Source organism: Balaenoptera ricei, chromosome 2 (genome assembly GCF_028023285.1).
Source record: "Balaenoptera ricei isolate mBalRic1 chromosome 2, mBalRic1.hap2, whole genome shotgun sequence".
NCBI lineage: Eukaryota > Metazoa > Chordata > Mammalia > Artiodactyla > Balaenopteridae > Balaenoptera > Balaenoptera ricei.
Window position 1 is genome coordinate 134,662,732 of NC_082640.1, and position 11,903 is coordinate 134,674,634.

General features: G+C 35.2%; 1 pseudogene; it reads right to left on the reverse strand.

Moving 5' to 3' along the window:
• Positions 1 to 11,316: 11,316 nt before the first annotated feature.
• LOC132360604 (ATP synthase subunit g, mitochondrial-like) lies at positions 11,317 to 11,695 on the reverse strand (annotated as a pseudogene).
• Between the last annotated feature and the right edge of the window lie 208 nt (positions 11,696 to 11,903).

Here is an 11,903-nt window from a genome sequence, read left to right on the forward strand (position 1 = left end):
GCTCCCACAACCTGCAACAATGGCAGCTCGCGACAGCTCCTGGAGCTCGTGTAGCTCATGTCCTGTTGCCTGAGAGCATGTGCAGGGAAAAAAGTTGCAATGGCGGGTCCTTCCTCTTGTCCACCCCCCAAAACAATGGTGTCTGACCTCTAAGCTGGGCCAGGGCTTCCTCCGCATACACCCTCAGTTGTGGTCGCACCAGACTCCAGCCAACTTCGGACTGTTTCCATGCAGCCAACCCCAGTTCTCTCCCCAGGTCTGATCTCTGAAGCCCGAGCTCAGCACCCAGCCACTGCCCGCACCAGCGAATGTGCGTCTCATGCTGGGGAGTGCAGGGCAGTGGCACTGACTGTCTGTGCAGGTTTCTCTCTGTTCTGGCTGCCACAAACTGGTTGCCTCTCCTCCGAGACTCCAAATCTCCTCCTCTGTTGTGGCTGATCTCCCTGCTGGTGAGGGGACTTCCCCAAGTGCAGGAACCTTTCCTCTTTCACAGCTCCCTTTCAGGGATGCAGGTTCCATCTCAATTCTATTCTCTTTCTTTTCTTCATTATTCTTTTGTCCTACCCAATTATGTGGAATTTTTCTTACCCTTTCAGAAATCTGAGGTCTTCTGCCAGAGTTCGGTAGATATTCTGTGAGAATCATTCCACATGTAGATGTATTTTTTGATGTATTTGTGGAAAGAGGTAAACTTCACGTCCTACTACTTCACCATCTTCATTTCTCCCCCTCAGTGTTGTATTTAAAAATTATCTCCTAACCCAAGACCATAAAGCTTTTCTATCATAATTTTTTCTAGATGGTTGATAATTTTATGGTTTACATTTAAGGACACAACACATTGTAAGTTAATTTTTGCATAAAGTGTAAGATATGAATTGAGGTACATGATTATATATATGGATGTCAAAATTTTCAAGCAGCATTTCTTGAAAAAGACCATTCTTTATCCATTGACTTCCCTTTATTCTTAAAAAAAATAAAAATCATTTGACAGTATGGGTCTATTCTGGGCTCTCCACTGATTGATGTGTTTATCATTTGCATAATGCCATACTGCCTTGGGTTCTGATCTTATCTTTACTATTGCTGATCTTATTGCTTGATTTTAGTTTAGTTTGCCCTTATTTATCTAATTTCTTACTGTGGAAGCAAAAATTACTATTTGACTCTTTATTGTTTTTTCTAACATAGGCATGCAATGCCAAACATTTTCCTATAAGCATTACTTTAGCTGCACCCCAGAAAATTTGATATGTTGTATTTTCATTTTCACTCAGTTCAAAATTGAGTATATATTAATATTTCATCTTTGATGCATGGGTTATTTAGAAGGGTGCTGTTTAACTTCCAAGTATTCATGGGATTTTTCCAAATAGCTTTTTGTAATTGATAATTAGCCTAATTATATTATTGAAAACACACTTTGTATTCTTTCTATTCTTTTAAATTTGTGTAAATTTGTCTTATGGCCCAGAATATAATCTATTTTGGTAACTGTTTCATGTGTATTTGAAAGAATATGTATTTGCTGTTGTTGTTGACTAAAATGTTCTTTCAGTGTCAATTAGGTCAACTTAGTAGATAAAAAAATTTTAGTGGTTGCCCCATGGTCTACAATATACATCTTTAATTAATCACTCTGCCCTCAAATAATATACTACTTCACATATAGTGTAAGGAATTTATAACAGTAAATTCCTAATTCCTCCCTCCCATCCTTTGTATTATGATTGGTATACATTTTATTCTTTTTTGAAAAATTTATTTATTTATTTATTTATTTATTTATTTATTTGTGGCTGTGTTGGGTCTTCGTTGCTGCGTGCGGGCTTTCCCTAGTTGTGGCGAGCTGGGGCTACTCTTCGTTGCGGTGCGTGGGCTTCTCATTGTGGTGGCTTCTCTTGTTGCAGAGCATGGGCTCTAGGCACGCGGACTTCAATAGTTGTGGTGTGCGGGCTCAGTAGTTGTGGCTCACGGGATCTAGAGCGCAGGCTCAGTACTTGTAGCGTGCGGGCTTAGTTGCTCTGCGGCATGTGGGATCTTCCCAGACTACGGCTCGAACCAGTGTCCCCTGCACTGGCAGGTGGATTCTTAACCACTGCACCACGAGAGAAGTCTGACATTTTATTCTTACACATACTATAGACATACAACTCTTTCATACTATTTTTAATCACACAGTTATGTTTTAGAGCAATTAAGAATAAGAAAAAATAAAGTAAAATTTATTTTATTTTCATTTATTCCAGTGCTCTTCCTTCTACTGTGCAGATGAATATCTTGCTGTCTGGTGTCATAGTCCTTCTGCCTAAAAAGCCTCCTTTAACATTTCTTTTAGTGTAGATGTGATGGAAATGCATCCTTTCCAGTTTTGTTTATCTGCAAAAGTCTTTATTTGTCCTTTGCTTTTTTGAAAGACATTTTTACTAGTTACAGTGAGGTGGGTATAACTTTCCTTTTGCTCGGCTTTTAGTGTAGGTGTTTGAATTAATGTAGTCAGGGCTTGGGCAGGTTTTGAGATTTGTTGTTGCTGTAGTTACCCACAGTGCACCACAGGCTTCAAATTCCTCCAGCAGTACCTTTGGTTTAGGGTGGGGACCACTTTGCTTGAGGGTTGTTTAGGGTGGAGACCCATTTATCATTTCTCAGTGTCAGCTCCACCTTCAGTGTTCAGTGTGAATTTTGCCTGCTTGAAATTTGCCTCTTGATTTTGTCCCAGGAGGCCCAACCATTACTTGTAACTTGCACTTGTTAGCCTAGTTGTACATGGCATGGTGGGGAGTGTTTTCTGATAGTCTGATTATGTCTTAATCCTGGCCATCCCAGTACCTGAATAATGGAATTATGGCCTTTACAGTTGCTCTTGACCTGCTTTAACTGTAGTTTTAGGCACAGGATAATTTCCTGCACCTTAAGTGTCACTGGTTTTCTGTTTCTTTCTCCCTATTGCAGTTGTTTTTTCCCCAGTACTTTAAAGTTGACAGTTTTTGTTGTCTGTCCTCCTACAAATGAAAGATTTTGTTCCTCTTTGGAACAAAATCTGTTTATAATATTCTAAAGCTAATTATATCCTGTTATGGTTTCCCAGTCTGAAGCTTCTGTTCACTCCCCAGGATCTTCAAGGAGCTGCCTTTTGCATTATGTGCAGGATTTATAGCTGTTTCCTTGGGGGCTGGGGGAGGCCCCATTACAATCTTATTCCTACATTGCCCCCTCGCATATATTTTTCTACGTGTTTTTGCTGCTCTTGTCAATGTGATCCCATGTCTCTCAGGAATTATTTATAATTTCTAGACCCACAATTTCAGCATTTTTTATTTACCTTAAATATGGATATAAATACAAACACAGAAACAAATACAAACACAAATGTGTAATTATAACTGAATATATTACAACAAATTTAAAAGTAATAGCGCATTAAATATAAGTACCTATTTCCTGTAGGAGCTGAAGTATCACTCTATTTAATATACCTTGATCCAGTCTTTTTCAATCCTTTTCCTAAACAATTTCCTCATTTAAAATTGAAAATGACCTTACGTCTTGTTCTATAATCTAGGAAGATGTTTACAATTTATTGCCCATTTCCCCAAAGCCTTTTAATCTCTCCAAACAGCTTTTAATTTCCAGGAAAGATTCCTAGATGTAAAATGCCATTTTATGAATAATTTCTCTATTCCCCTTTTGGGCAAGCTGCTACTTATCTGGCAAGATTTAAAAGCTATTTTCAAAAAGACTTCCAAGGGACTGGTAATTAGCTTCTTTTAACTTTCAAAAGCATTCTATTTGGATTTTGTTCCATATTAAGAATATTTTAGGGGCTTCCCTGGTGGCGCACTGGTTGAGAATCTGCCTGCCAATGCAGGGGACATGGGTTCGAGCCCTGGGCTGGGAAAATCCCACATGCCGCGGAGCAACTGGGCCCGTGAGCCACAATTACTGAGCCTGTGCGTCTGGAGCCTGTGCTCCGCAACAGGAGAGGCCGCGATAGTGAGAGGCCCGCGCACTGCGACGAAGAGCGGCCCCCGCTTGCCGCAACTAGAGAAAGCCGTCGCACAGAAACGAAGACCCAACACAGCCAAAAATAAAAAATAAATAAACAAATAAAGTTATATTATATTAAAAAAAAAGAATATTTTATAAGATATTTCAGAGGACGTTTATCCCTCTTTTTAAATAGACTAAAGGGAATATGATACAATATCTATGAATGAGTGTAATTAAACCCTTTGCACTCAGAGATTGTATCTTCAAAAACCTATAAGGTAACCATGACACATGACTATATTTAATAATCATGCTACTAATTATTATAAATTAAATTCTCTAGGATGTTAATATTGAAGGTGTGATGTTAGATGTTTCTAAACAACCAGCTATTCACTTTTAAACAGAAAGTTTATTTTTATTCTGTCTTAATACTAAAATATCCTTATTTGTTTACATTTCTTAAATATTTTAATAATTCACTTTATTAGTACTATAAAAATTAGTGATATTAATCCTCAGGGTCCACTTGAAGCTATACCATCCTTGTATGCCATTCATATAGCCATGCTCCTGTTATAATGCCTTCTCTGTACCTGAAATAGTGAATGATGAATTGCTGGTAGGGTGTAGCAATACATCGTAAAGTTGCATTGGCTCCATACTCAGAAAAAAGGCCAAAAAAAAAAAAAAAAAAAGTGAAGAATCATTCAGACTTACCTCACCTTATATAGAGCAGATTATCTATTATGTGTCTCCTCAAACACAAATAAATGCTCCGCTCATTGGTGATCCAAACCCAATGGATGAGTTTTTACTAATTAATTCCAATGATACCTTGAAGATATCTCTCTGGATGAATTATGGGAAGTATTATAAATGGTAATACATTTTAACATATTTAAGCTTAACATTATCTGGCTTCTATGAGAGATAATGTTTAAAGAACTTACGGTTCTTGCATAAATTTTCTGCTGATGCTTCACATGGTTTTCAGATATTTGGAAGAAACCAATTGGACTTAAGGTTATTAGGTAGTCTTTAATATCTGCTGTATTATTGACAGGTATTGAACTGGATTGCATAGATAATAAAACCACACTTCTATTATAATGACACGAAAATGAAAAGAACCAAAGAATTGACTCAAGTAGCCATGGGGTAGGCAGCACTGTATGACAGTCCTTTGTGTGCTCATTGATATGATCTACCTTTTCTTGAAATTTAAAAATAATGTAGTTAAATTGTATGTATTTAAACATACCTTTGAATAAAATAACATTTTCTATGTAAAAGTATTTTAAAAAAATAAAGATAATGGCACTGCATTTTGAAACGAATACAATACAGCCCAAATATTATTCACAGGAAGTTTCTTGCCTTTAAAATTGTTTTAATAAAAGATGAGATTATTAAAATAACTATTCAAAGCTTTAAAAAAGATTAAACCTTATAAAAACTTAAGGAATTGGACAAAGTTTAAAGTTACACATTGATTAGAAAAGAAAAAGCAGAATAGAGGAATGACTAATAACTGGTCTATTGAATGAACAATTAAAAGAATAAAAAGAATAAAGCCAGCAAATCTCTGGAAAATTTGACTGTAGGAGATAAACATACAAAAAAGAGAAAAAGAACAACCAAGATTGGAAATGAGGAAAAATCCTGCCAAAATTTTTAAAGGAAATTGTTAATTTTTATAAAAATAGGATATAAAGTTATATGTACACATATATTGAAATATTCAGCTATTCTCACCTCTAATAAACTTATATAGCTTGGAGCTTGATAGTCTATGGTTTATGAGCTAGAGATATACCAGTGAAGTTTACATCCTGCTGACCTCTCCAGGTGCCGGTGGAAATACTCTACTTGCATAGTGCTCTGATGGCTTTGGCAGGTGAGAGAGAGAATAATTGCATCCATCTTCTGCCTTTTGTTAGAGATATTGTTTAGGGGTCTAAGGTATTACAGAATTTAAGCAATTCAGCTTCTTAAATTTATACATATGCCTCTTTTTTTCCCCAGTGTACATCACACCACCAAATGGTTAGAAAAGGATACTTTCAATACAGCCTCAATATTGCACCTCAGACCACCATTCCCTCCCTCACCTCTGGCGTGTGGTGGTTTTTTGCCAGTCGGCTTCCTCATAATGATTTTTTTTTTCTTAATATGCTCATTAATCCCCCATGAGATCTAACTCCTCCACATCAACATACACATTCCTTAATGTGCCATAAGCCCAATTAATGTTAAATATAGTTTGTTTCCTTGTTTGTTGATTGGTTGGTTGGTTATTATTGTTTCTAAAATTAAAGCATCTCTTGGAAGGATAAAATGAAATTGTCATTGTTGTCCTGTTGATATCCATATGTTGAAGACTTGATATTCCACAAAAGAAATGGAAGTGATAGATACACAATAATATAGCAGTTGCCATGGCACCCCAATTTCTTACACAATATAGTTCATGAAACAATATATATAGGGGAACTTGGGCATGTTCTCCTGTATAAAATATATATGGAAGTCTAGCTTCCCCATTAACAGACCCTAATTCTTTTGGCTGGCAATAATTTTAGGATCTCAGTTGATCATGGGTCTCTCTAAGACCAGAAGTTATTTTCATTGCATGTTCTGCTAGTATAGATTTGGCCTATTTTTCACCTCTGAGTGATTGATTCTGGTGACAATGAGTTGCCTTTTCATTGCAGCAAAAGAGAACGATTTCAAATCGTTGTGTGTAATCAGTCCAAGGGAGAGAAGCCAACCAAGCCTCTAACTTGAAGATATTTCCTGTTTCAATTTTCATTTTATCTCTCTGATTCATCTTTTAATCACAGCAATGCTATTGTCTGATGGAAATGCAATGTTGGAAATTTAAACATGGCATAATTTAGTATATTTTGCTGAACCTCAGAAGAGAAAAATCTCTTTCCTTTCTCAGGCACCCAGCTACTTTTTAAAAAAATGACTACTTATGAGTTGAAATATCATTACTACAAAAACAGAATGTGAAAGATCACGCCAAAATGCGCAGATATTCTTACCAGCTTTTCAAAGTGATTTCAAATGTGGTACATTTTCAGTTCTGTACTGATATTTGTTTTCCAAAGATGATTATTTGGATACAAATATAAATATGTTTTTATGTATCTTCATAATCTTTAATGATATGTCTGCATGAGATAGATACATATAGAGATATACAGCAATATTAGAGCAAATTAAAGATATACAGTAATATAAGCTTCCTTAGAATGGTTTTTATCTAGTATTTTTTTTTACTTAAATCATTGCTTAATGAAAACAGAAAAAAAAAGGAAGAGATCCATTTGAAAGCAAAAAACTGACAAATCTAAACTTTGATCTTCATAAATATCAATAAAAAATTCCCTGAGCTCATTGTTTCTGAAGCTTGTCTACACATTAGAATCAACTGGGGATCTTTTAAAACTTCAAAGCCCAGGACACATCCCAGCCAAATTAGATCATAAAGACATTCTTATAGAGTATCTTCTAAAAGCATTAGAGCTTTGCCTTTCACGTTTTGGTTTTTAATTTCCCTAAGAAAAGTTGGAGTTCTAATTAACTTTTGGGACAACATCAGCATTCATTGAACCCATTTCTTGTTTTTGAGTTTCATTTTTTGAGTGCTTCTAACTATATATAAGGACTGATACTTTAGGAACTTTGTTCTTTATTAAAAGTCTGTCAAAGGATAAAAGGAGTATTTTTAATAAAACTCATTCTATCTGCAGTTACCATATGATACGTGGAACCCTTTTATAAATTAAAGTTACATAACAGGATCTCAGTGATCTTATTTTTCTGTATCTTGAAACACCTGGCTATTTTAGCATAGTGGGGATTGTCATTACTCATCAATTATTATCAATGATGCTTTAAAAAAGATTGAAATAATAAGAAAGTAGAAGATTAATGGATTTTTTTCTACAAGGCTCATGCTGAAATGAAAACAAACAAACCTTTGTCATTGAATCATTCTTATTTTTCTTATTGCCTTATCCAAAATATTGTAACCATTTCTCAAAAAGTAAAGAAGATGATTCGAAACATCATCTCTGGAGTATTGTCTTACCTTCCTTGAACACAGTTGAGAATTTTCTGCTTATAATGGTGAAGAGAAGAAAATTTATGAAAGAAGAGTTTTCACAAATATGATATGAATCAGGAGATAAATCAGGAGGTGAGGCAACACCACAATGAACCCTAGACTCTTAATAATGATGATGAAATAGATTTTATAAGCACAGTCTCAGCCATGAGTCTTCAGATTATGATGTCTGAGATGAACTTTCTCAAATTCAAGAACCAACAAGTGAACAATATATTTCTAAGGATAAATGGAAAATATGATATTCTCATTCAGTTAGTCATTCAGCTGGAATGACATCATTGCACAAAATTTTGCAAAAAGAATCTGGACATTTTTAGGATGGACCTAGAGGATATTATGCTAAGTGAAATAAGTCAGACAAGGAAAGGCAAATACTGTATGATTTCACTTATATGTAGAATTTATAAAACAAAACAAATGAACAAACAAAACAGAAACAGACTCATAGATACAGAAAACAAACTGTTGGTTGCCAGAGGGAAGGGAGATGGGAGGGTTAGGCAAAATAGGTGAAGGGGATTAAGAGGTACAAACTTCCAGTTATAAAGTAAGTCATAGGGATGTAAATACAGCATAGGGAATGTAGACAATAATATTGCAACAACTTTGTATAGTGACAGGTGGTTACTAGACTTATTGTGGTGATCAATTCATAATGTATATAAATGTCAAATCACTATGTTGTACACCTAAAACCAATATAATGTTGTATTCAACTATATTTCAATTAAAAAAAGAATCTGAACTTTTTTTTGAAAGGATGTGTGACAATATTCTTTCATCTTTTATTATGTTTATTCACCAAAATGTTCTTGATATGCTCATAAGTGGACAAATGCTAAGAGTAAGAATTGGAAAAAGACATTGGAAGGAAATAGATGGTGTAGACATGAAACAAAATCCACTGGTTTCATCAATCTAGTTCGTATTTATAAACCTAAAACTGAGACTACTTTCCAATTTTGGAGCAGAAGAAAAACACCATGAGCTGTCAAAGTTTCAAAAAACTTTTTCATTGTGTATTGATTATATAAGTGCTAAAAGAAGAACAAGAAGTAATGATGAATTTGAAACTATTAGAGATGTATTTGCAATCTGGAACCAATATTTATAAGCTGGATATTTTCATCATTCATACATTGCAATAATGAAAAGTTGGTTTTATTCAGAAGGTATTGTCCATTTTAGGTATATATCTTCAAAAATAGGAAAATATGGAATAAAATTTGGACTAGCCATGTTTAAATTCTCATTAAAATTTCTAATAAAATAGCCTCTAAATATCTCTTTATTCTTAGTTCTGAAATTATCCATGACTTAAAAATCTAAAAAATTAAGATCTCTTTGGAACAAGATATTATATGGTGATGACTGTTTTTTTGTTTTGTTGGGGTTTTTTTGGCATACTGAATTTTTTTCCACAGTTGACACACTATTTTCCTAACACAACTGATTCAAAAGACCATGCTTCCCACTGTCCTTTAGTGTCACCTCTGGCATATATCTGCATTGTGGATATTATGTCTGTTTCTGGGACCTCTATTCTATTCTATTTATTTATTATAAATTTATTTATTTATTTTTGGCTGCGTTGGGTCTTTGTTGCTGTGCATGGGCTTTCTCTAGTTGCGGTGAGCGGGGGCTACTCTTTGTTGTGCTGCGCAGGCTTCTCATTGTGGTGGCTTCTCTTGTTGTGGAGCACAGGCTCTAGGCGCACGGGCTTCAGTAGTTGTGGCCCACAGGTTCAGTAGTTGTGACTCACGGGCTGTAGAGTGCAGACTCAGTAGTTGTGGCGCATGGGGTTAGTTGTTCCGCGGCATGTGGGATCTTCCCAGACCAGGGCTTGAACCCGTGTTCCCTGCGTTGGCAGGCAGATTCTTAACCACTGCGCCACCAGGGAAGTCCCTCTATTCTATTTAATTGGTCTGACTTCTATGCTGCCGTAAAATCTCACTGTCTTAATTACTTTGCTTTATAGGAAACCTTGATATTTAGAAAACCAGTCCTCCCTCCACCTTCTTCCTCAGCAGTAACTTATTTATTTTTAGTCCTTTGAGAAATTAAATACATTTTAGAATCTGCTTATATTTCATCAAACATAGAATTTTTATGATAACTGCATTGAATTAATAAATCACCTTGGGTAGCTTGACATCTTTATACTATTGAGTCTTTAAATCTACATACATATTACTCTATCTGACCAGTCATATTAGTTTTCTGGAACTACCTTCCATCCATCCTCGTAATTACTCTGAAAAAACTATAGCCTATTTAGCAAAAGTTAGTAGCCAGAGATAGGTTTCTGATAAAAGGTAAGAAAAGAGATCTATCCTCTAAGAATTTTGGAATTGGGATAGAGACAGATATCTTAAACTCAGTTGTTTTCTGAAGAGTAGAGGGATTTGCCTAAAAAGCAGAGGAACTGGTCTGCAGCATGAGAAAAAAAAACTGAAGGAAGTTACAGAAGGAAAGAATGTGAAAACAAAGAGAGATTGAGGACAGTCAACCCGCGCATTTCGATTTGTTCATGAGACACAGCTGCATTTTTGTCCTTATATTCTGTGAAATACATATGCTTATAATAAAATTTTCTTTTCTGAAGCCAAATTAAGTTCAACTTCTTTTGTTTGCTGTTGAAACATTCATAATTATCACAGTTCTTTCTTATAGGCTATTTATCAATAATGATTATTTCTTAGGCATTACTTTTCCTTCAGATTCATAATTCATAGTCAATTTAGAAATTATAGATTTAAGGACAATTTCATCATACTTTATAGAAAAATTCTTAAGTGTGCTTATGAATGATTGGTAATAAAGTCATACAACATGACTTAGGAATTCTGGTAAAAATGATGGGAAGGGTTTGAAATTGTTAATTTGAAATAGCCTTGATTTTTGGAAAATATTTGTCTTTGAAAAAGACATCAAAAAATCTATGTCAAAAACTGATAATAGATTTTCCATTTATTGATGTTTCTTACTTTTTAAGAATAAAGGCCTAATCTAATAACTTCTGACTGGTAATCATATACTGCTACTTTGGGTTAGTAATACTTTTACAAAATGAAATCTAGGTTTTAGTGTCTAATTATTATACCAACATTCATGGACAAAGTTGAAATAAATTTTGGTTAAACACTGAAAACTTTTTTTTTTTTTGACACTGTCTTATTTTATTCAAATAGCAGTCTGCTCACACATGGTCCAAGAACACCCAAATAATAAAGCAAAGATTGGTCTTCAGACATCATAGCGAAGGATGACACGCTTGCCTATGATCTCGCCAACATTAAACCACATCCACACCTCAGTGGCCACCAAACCATTCAGTAGAGCTTCCTTAACTGTGAGCTGTTTGAAGCTACCAGTTTGAGCACTATTGATAATGTTTTTCAAGCTCTGAATAGCTGTAGGGATCTCAGCAGGGGTTGGAGGAACCAGCTCAACCTTAGCATAGTGCCAAAATGTGGCCAGTCAAGGCTTCGAGTAAGTCATGGCAGCGTTGACCAGCACCAGGGCCTTCTCCATGAGGTTACGGACAAACTGGGCCATGGTTCTAGTACGGAAAGCCCATCACCCTGAGTGACCGGCTTGAAAACTTTTAATTCTGAGCCAACATATGGATTTTTTAGCTCTGTACAAATACATAAATTACGCTTATCTTCTGTTTACAGGAATAATAAATACAAACACACTTAAAGCTGCCTTATAGTGAAAATCACAGCTTATAATATGGAATTAAATATTGGTGAAACTTTAA